Raw genomic sequence first — 8263 nt, 5'->3', positions numbered from 1 at the left:
TTCACAGAAGTATATCACAGTTAACTGTAAAAATGAACTTAAAATTTGCCTGGGTTCTTGATGGGCATTGCATTGAATTTATTCACTTTGGTGGGCACTGACACTGAATACGGTCAGTCCCTCTTTAGGTCTTCCTTTATATCATTCATAAGTTGCATGGTTTGTTCTCAAATAAGTCTTGTATTATTCATGAATTTGCCTTGCTCCTGGGAACTCACATGAAGAGTCACAGTACCCACAAAGAGTGTGCTGCTGTTAGCATCTAAGAGAGGTGCTGAGTATGGTTGTGTAGTATCTAAACACACTGATTACTACGCTTTTCAGACCTGATAGGATTTTAACCACTGGTCCTTGTGGTCTGTAGAAAATGGCAGTTCCCAATTCCTTTCTCAATCAAAGAACTGAGTATTAGTAGGGGGACACAAAGGATAAATCACTTTACAGAGGAAAATCCTTGAAAAAAGTACAGAGACATTTCAGATTAATAGACAAAATTGGGAATCAAAAACTGGAAATAGCCACAGACTTGAGGAATTGTCAATAAATTAAAACATAAATAATGTGAAGGATGTTTTATACAATTTGTAGAAATATATCTGGAACCTAAGAAAAATACTATTTGAATTACTTGTGTCAGAACTGAATGTATATACATATGTAGAGAAAGACATAAATACATGATGCAAGTTGAACCAGGAAGATAGAGGAAAACCCCAAAGCCAAGCAGAATGGAAGAGGAAGAAAGCTGCTTCAGAGTTGTGGCTAAAGATTATTTTCACATTTCTGAATGTTTTCCCTATCTACTTGACAAAACCCACAAGAGCACATGCAGTAATAGAATAATAGTCCAGATTGCATGTTCTGGGCTGCAATCAAAGTGCTTCTAGCCCCTGTTAATGATGGGCTTGCCTAGAGTCTATCAAGTTAAGAGGTTTCTTTTGCTCCCAGCCATGTAAGTTAGTACCTGAAGTTTCCACTGAATGCTAGCAGTGCTCTTTCAGCCTGACATAGAAATGTCTGCTGGTAAAATAATGTCCCTTTGCTGAAGCAACTGTTAGTTCACTTATGGCTTTGCCCCACTTAGTCAAGGTGCTATTATCTTGGTGAACTTCTGGCTGTTGTTTGTTGATATTAAATAGGGCTTTTGTATAAATATTAAAGGATAAGATTTATCTGCACCCTCCTCTTCCTCTTTTTCTCTTCTTTTGAGACAGGGTCTCAGTATATAGCCCTGGCTGACCTAGAATGTGATATGTAGACCAGGCTGGACTCAAAGAGATTCATCTGCCTCTACCTCCAGAATAATGGGGTAAAAGGCATGCACCACCACACAAAGCACTGTCTGTGCTTTCTGGTGTCTTCAACAACAGAATTTTGTGTATGCAATTATGTGTTTCTGTGTGTGCAGAAAGTTATTGTTGCTTGAGAAATCTTACCCTTTGCTTCAGTGTACCAAGAATTATCTATTTCTTGATGGAGTATGAGAAGCTAACTTCCTTGTGTGAGGGCTGATGGGGAGGGGCTGTGGTTCCTGCAGCTATCGGACTAGGGGAGGAGGAAAAGCTGTAGGAATGAGAGACGAAAGAATTGAGTGTGTGCTGTCTCTAAACAAAGTCTTCCACAGTGTGAAGATGCCTGAGGATCCATGCGGTGGGGACAGGGATAGAGGTTACATTCCAGAAACAGCATGAAGATGAGGACATAGGTCAGGGGTAGAGCGCTCTCCTGCCATCCCTAAGGGCCTGGCTCTATCCTGAGCAACACAAAAATAAACATAGACATTTCTGATTAACTCAACAGTCAGAAGGCAGGAAAATGATAAAGTAATGTTGATTTCGGAAGAAGATGTCTGGCTTGATGAAGGTTTCAGCTACTTGGAGGCTAAAGCCAGAGAATCAGGGCATTAAGGCTTGTCTAGGCTAGAGAGCAAGGGGGTAGGGTGTGGTCACATTGCTGAGATCACCCTGTCCAGTCATCTTTCCCTCTTGTACAGATAGAAAAGCCCAAAACACAGACACAGCCTAACTGCCTTCATCTTCCCTCATATCTGGTCCTTTGTGAGGTGCCAGCTCAGACCTAGAAAGATGCTCAGCTGGAAAGTGCTTGCCTTGCAAGCACAAGAATCTAAGTTTGATCTCCAGACCCACGGAAAAAGGAAAAAGGACATGGTGGCAGATGCTTGTAACACCAGTGTCAGGGCAACAAAGAGAGACAGATTCCCTTGGACTTGCTGACCAGCTAGCCCCATATGCTTGGCAATTTCCCAGCCAATGAGAGACCCTGTCTCAAAAAACAACATGGATGGTATCTGAGAAGGAATGACATCTGAGTGTCCTGTGGTCTGCACATCACATACGTACACACTCGTACACCCTACCCCTAACCCGCACACATACCTACAAACTGTGGGTCCAGAGTTCATCGACATTAGAGGAAGTATTTTCAGGCAAACAGATACGGGCTTGGTTAGAGGCTGAAGGAAACACCTATTGAGAAATAGATAAAATGATTTAAATAGAAATGAGTGGGGTCCTGGAGTATCCAAAAGATAGAAGAACATGTGTCATGACCATAGAGAGATGTCATTTACGTACCTGAAGTCTTTTAAGTCCCTCACTAGACAAGAATACAAAGTAAATGGCCTGGCTGCACAGCTCTCACCTTAACCCACCACGTTCCTCTCGTCCCTCGTTCCTCCCCTTCCCCAATAGTTCACCAAGGTAGGTCACTGCATGAATGAGGAAGGTAAAAATGCCAGCCTGGTCTGTGCCAAATGTTCTAGATGCCAGGAGCAATCTGGAACTATTCAGAAAAGCTGGGATAGCAGCACTGGATTTAAAAAGTGAGAGTTTAACAATAGGCAAGAAGAAGGGAAGCAAAAGTGAAAAGAAGTAAAGGGATGTGAAGGGCGGCTTTCGAGGCAGTGGTGTGAAGGCTCGAATCATGCCATACCCACCACACTGAGCAGATGCAAACTCAAAGCCATACAGGACTGAGAATGGGAAACCCTTGCCCCAATTTGGTAAATGTGGGCTAGCCAGTACTTCTGAAGAGTCATCCAGCAGAATAAAACCTATTTGAATATGCACACCTCCTAGAGTGCCATGAGCTCACTCTGGGTCAAAAACCCAGAGAAAATGTCATTTTTTACCCAGTCTGTGGCAAGCAACAGAGGACTCTAGGAGTCTTTGCAGGGTACAATGTGGTAGACGGATATTTTGAAATAGTGTGCCGTAATCACAAACAGTCAACTAGACATACGTAAAACAACGTGGATAGAGAGTTCTTAAAAACACTGTTTAAGACACTTGGCATGCAAGGGCAGACTGATCTCTGAGTTGGAGGCCAGCTGGTCTACATAGTCCTAGGGCAGCTAGGGCTGCATCATGAGACCCTGCCTTAGAAAAAAACAAAACAAGCCAGGCGGTGGTGGCACATACCTTTAATCCCAGCACCTGGGAGGTAGATCTCTGTGAGTTCAAGGCCAGCTTGGTCTACAGAGGGAGTTCCAGGACAGGCTCCAAATCTGCAGAGAAACCCTGTCTGGAAAAAAAAAAAAAAAAAAAAAAAACAAGAAAGAAAAAGACAAAAACAAAACAAAAACCACCACCACTGCCACCAAAACCCACTATTTAATTTGAAAGATCAAAATTGAATCAAATGATACCTGTGGTACCAGGTCACCATGTAAGTCAGAAAGACAAGCAACACAGTTGTCAGGTTCAAATCCATCATTAGGACGTATACCAACACATAGAGCCTGTTTGCAGGGGAAGCTGAAGGTGGGGACGAAGGCTGGCAGTCGAAGACCACGAAGACACGTGTCCTGCTGAAATGAGTGTACACAGAGGAGCATAAAGATCTATGTCCCATCTGAGGCCCCAACAGGACATGCTGAACAGAGTTCAGGGCATTCTCTCCTGTCCTACTGAAGAGGCTGCATTGGTAAGTGACAGGGTCCAGAGCGAGGACCAGGAGAAGGCTGGCAGACACCAGTCTAGAAGAGTGATCTGGTCCCTGAGATCAGCATGGCGCTCCCATGGCTTCAAACAGGACAGAATACTATTTCAGAGGATCTCTGGTAGCCTAGGGGCTTATGGAAGACTGGGATGGCCAGATATTTAAGAGCCTGCTGTAAAATGACAGCCAAAGCTACAGATGATAAAGCAGAGATAGGGTGGGTGGGTGCCCAAGAGTGGAACCCTCTAAACCAGTGCCGGAACCCACAGAAATTCACTTCCTGCTGGAAAGGAAGAAGTTACTGACATTCGCCATTTTGATGACGTCAAGGGCTATGAAAACTTCCAATAACACAGCAGCCCCAGTGAGATGGTGCTCCCCACCCCAGCCCCATCTCTCCTCCAGACTTGGCTACTCTGGTTCTAATCCTGACTCTTACCTTGGCTCCAAAGGTGATCTTGGCCAGGTTATACCTTCTCTCTGGGCTTGGTGCTTTTCTCTTCTCTTGTGAGTATGTGCTTTCTTTGCCTCCATGTTACTGTATTTCCCTAATAATGGCCCCCAGGAAGGAAATCTTGACCCCCTCCTCAAACCCCCAGGTGTCTTCAAAGTCCTGACACCCTCCTTAATCTTCCAGCTCTGAGACCCCACCCTGGAGAGGAGGAGCTACAAATTGGGATGGTAATGGCCCTGCTGATTGCATTAAGGGGTCCTAATGCAATATGCTCTCGTGGGGACCATCCATCAGATCAGAGGCCCTCCCCAAGTCCCTGCCACTCCAGTCACATTAGTGAATCAGCCCATTTATCACTACAACACACCTCTATGGAGACTGGCCTAGACGGATGAGGGGCCAAATCAGATTTATGAGGAGGAATCCTGGGAAAAAAATCAGTCCCATCCATCTCTCAGACACCAAAGAGGGAGCCCCGGTCCCCACTCCCTCCAACGCTCCATAGGGGAAGGGGGCAACGGGTGCTAATAAGGAAACCAGCCACATTGCCTTTGTCTCCTGAAGGCCCAGCACAGCCCTGGAAGCGGCCTCTCTCCCAGTTCTGTTCTGAAGCAGAGCCCCTTCCAGGACCAGCAAACAGCCAGCACTGCTCAGCTTCTGGGGATCCAGAAGTTCTCAGGTGTGGTAAACCACAGCAAGCAGAGGGTAGGAGACAGAGTTCCAATCACTGAGACCAGGCTTCAGCCCCGTTTCCGTGGAAAAGGGCGAAGGCTGTGCAGAGCACTCGTTGTAACTTATGCTGGGCAGCCAGGCCACTCCTGCGCATGGGAGGCATGAGGAGGTGCAGAATGGGGTGGGCGGTCAGAACTGGGCACTCCTTTTCGGGTGCTATAATTCATGGACCCTGATGCTTGTTTGATTTGAAAGACATTATTTAAGAAAATTATGCAGAATTATGACCTACTAGCAACCTTTTGGGGCCATGGAAGGATCCTGTTCAGGGTCCCTAACGCTTCAGGCTCATTAACCCTGAGCCAAAGGGTTTGCACTCAGTATCCTAAAAATACCCCCAAACAGCCTATTGCCTTAGAGGCAAGGTTTATCTTCCCTAGTTTTACAATAAAATGAAACTAGGTCCTGCCACACACATCTGTCATCCCAGCACTCAGGAGCTGGAGGCAGAAGTGGGAGAAATTGGACATCATCTTAAAGTACATAGCAAGTCTGAGGTTAGCCTGGATTCCATGAGACCTTTTCTCAAAAAGGAGGTAAAGTGACATGTCTAGGACTGTGAAGCCCGTAAGTGGCAGATGCTGATAGGCCCAGGTTGGTAGGCTAACTTCACTGACATAGGACCACATAGCTCAGTCCCTGAACCAGTGCCTGCAAAGAGGGAGAGAGGGGTCAGAAATCCAGAGATCTCGTGAACAGCTGCAGGGATGCCAGTGAGCACATGGTGTCCTGTAGAGATGCAGGGCCCAGATCTCTTCCCCAGGGTTGACACCTGCCCTGCAGACAGTGCCTAGTCTCTCTCACGGGCCTTACCCAGCCTGGGGCCAGGACCTTAGTAGCTAGTACCATCTTGTAGAAGCCTTGCTCAAGTATCACCATCCCTTCCCTCTCCCTTGTGGGGCTTCCCGCCTCTAGTCTCTAAATGATGAGAAGAGTTTCTACATGGTAGAAGAACTTTGCAATAGAGAGCTGAGGATCAATGATGGGACTCTTTCAATGCCACATTCTCCTCCACACAGGGAGCAGCCACTCACTAGCAACCAAGTGCACATGAGTTCTCCCATCTGTCTTCCATGCCCCAGACCTCTGAAGCCCTCGGACAGCACCGCTGGAGTAGCCTGAAGCCACTGAGAACCTGTGACTCAAATCAAACTCATGACCTTGCTCACCCTAAATTCCCTAGCTCTGCACATCTTATTGCCACCAGGCACCCAGTTCCCCAACTAGGGCTCCTCCGTCTCCCCACAGTTACCAGATGTGCTCACAGAACGTACTTCTGGAACCCGTGCCCTCTCCTGTGTCCTCACTGTGACCCGCTCTTGGGTTCAATGTTCTGGATTTAAGCCCACCTTCTGGTCCAGAGCCCCAGGAGTGCAGCTAGAGCCACTTTGACCAGTTGCTGAATTAGCCTGGGTCCCCTCTGTTAGGTGGGGTTGCTGGTGTCTCTAGCTCCAGGCTACTGTCAGTCTACGAAAGCCTACAGGGCACACAGGCCAGCACTTTGTTGTGTGTGCTGGGGTTAAGTTATTCTTGTCACATGACTACTGCTGTTGTCTCCTCTATCCATTCTCTGCCCTGTTGAATCTCCCGTAGATGAGGCAGACTGTCTCCATTGCTCAGGCTGCTGAGGCAGAGTGGGTTTTGAATCCAGGTCCAAACGACTCTGGTGTTCTTGCTCTCAGACAAGCTACCCACCTGTTTGTAAGCATGAAGAACACATGGATGCAGAACAGTAGAACAGTGAAGAAGGAATGAGGCCAGCAGAATAAGAACTGTTTGGGGAGGGGTGTGGTTGAGACAGGGTTTATCCGTGTAGTCCTGGCTGTCTTGGCACTAGCTCTTTAGACCAGGCTAGCCTCAAACTCACAGAGATCTGCCTGTCTCTTCCTCCCGAGTGCTGGGATTAAAGGAGTACACCACCACCACTTGTCCAGACTAAGAATTTTATGAGCATGTCCAAGAGGCCCCAGATGCCTGCAGAGAAAGGCTGTTGTTGGGCAGTGTTGCTGCAGGAAGTGGGGGAGGAGCTGCATAAGAAACATGGAGTTTAGAGATGTTGGAGGAGACAGGTGGTAGAAAGGCTGGAGTCCTTCCAAGACCGTTTTGACAAGTGTGGCCTTGGAAGAATCACAGGCATTCTTAAAATGGTGCAGATGCAGCAAGAGTAGCGGTAATGGGGGAACTTACTAAGTATGGTTCCTCTTATCTTTGGCCACCACACCAGCGTCTGTTGAGGATTAGGTAAAGTTGGAGCCTTGGGTACTCAAGTGAGACTGGAGCTGGGGTGGGAGAGCTTGAGTTACCATAATGTCTGGGATTCCGCTTTTCCACGTCATTCTGACAGAGGGGCGGGGAGAGGGGTGAGATTGCAGGAACAGAGGCCATAGGCGGCTTACCACACCTGAGAAGTCTGTTCAATGCATGCTCTAGGGGTCCCCAGAAGCTGAGCAGCGCTGGCTGTTTGCTGGTCCTGGAAGGGGCTCTGCTTCAGAACAGAACTGGGAGAGAGGCCGCTTCCAGGGCTGTGCTGGGCCTTCAGGAGACAAAGGCAATGTGGCTGGCTTCCTTATTAGCACCATTGCCCTCTTCCCCTATGGAGTGTTGGAGAGACTGGGCATTGTAGAGAGTGGGAGAAGTAATCTGTGGGCATTGTAAATTTGAGGAACCTGCCAACTAGATCTCCAATTTAGCTGGGGGCAAGGATACTAATCAATGAGTTAGCTTGGAACAACAGCTTGGGAACAACACCCAGCAGGGCGGGGGGAAGCAGGGGGGGCCCTTGTTTCTCTTTCCCTTGCTTTTCTCCTAGATTGTCTGTCTGCATCTGGTTGCCACTATCTCCTCTGTCCCTACTGAGAAACAATTCAGGGCTCTACGTACCCTCCTTCAGCCACAAACCAACCCTGCCAGTCCGTGCCTGTCCATTCAGACATCTTGGTAAGAGACAGAACCTGGATTAGCAGGGAGAAGCCACCCCATCTCTGTCCCCACTATGTCCCTAAAGAGAAGCTGGCCAGAAGGGCTGCAATGGAGTAACCGCTCTGAGGATGCTCCCCTGGCACAGGGACCAAGAAGGAGAGCTTGTGAATCCTGACAGCCCAGGAGGGAGGAGGCTGC

This window comes from Microtus ochrogaster, unplaced genomic scaffold (genome assembly GCF_000317375.1).
Source record: "Microtus ochrogaster isolate Prairie Vole_2 unplaced genomic scaffold, MicOch1.0 UNK62, whole genome shotgun sequence".
Lineage (NCBI taxonomy): Eukaryota > Metazoa > Chordata > Mammalia > Rodentia > Cricetidae > Microtus > Microtus ochrogaster.
Note: the sequence above shows the minus strand (reverse complement) of the source record.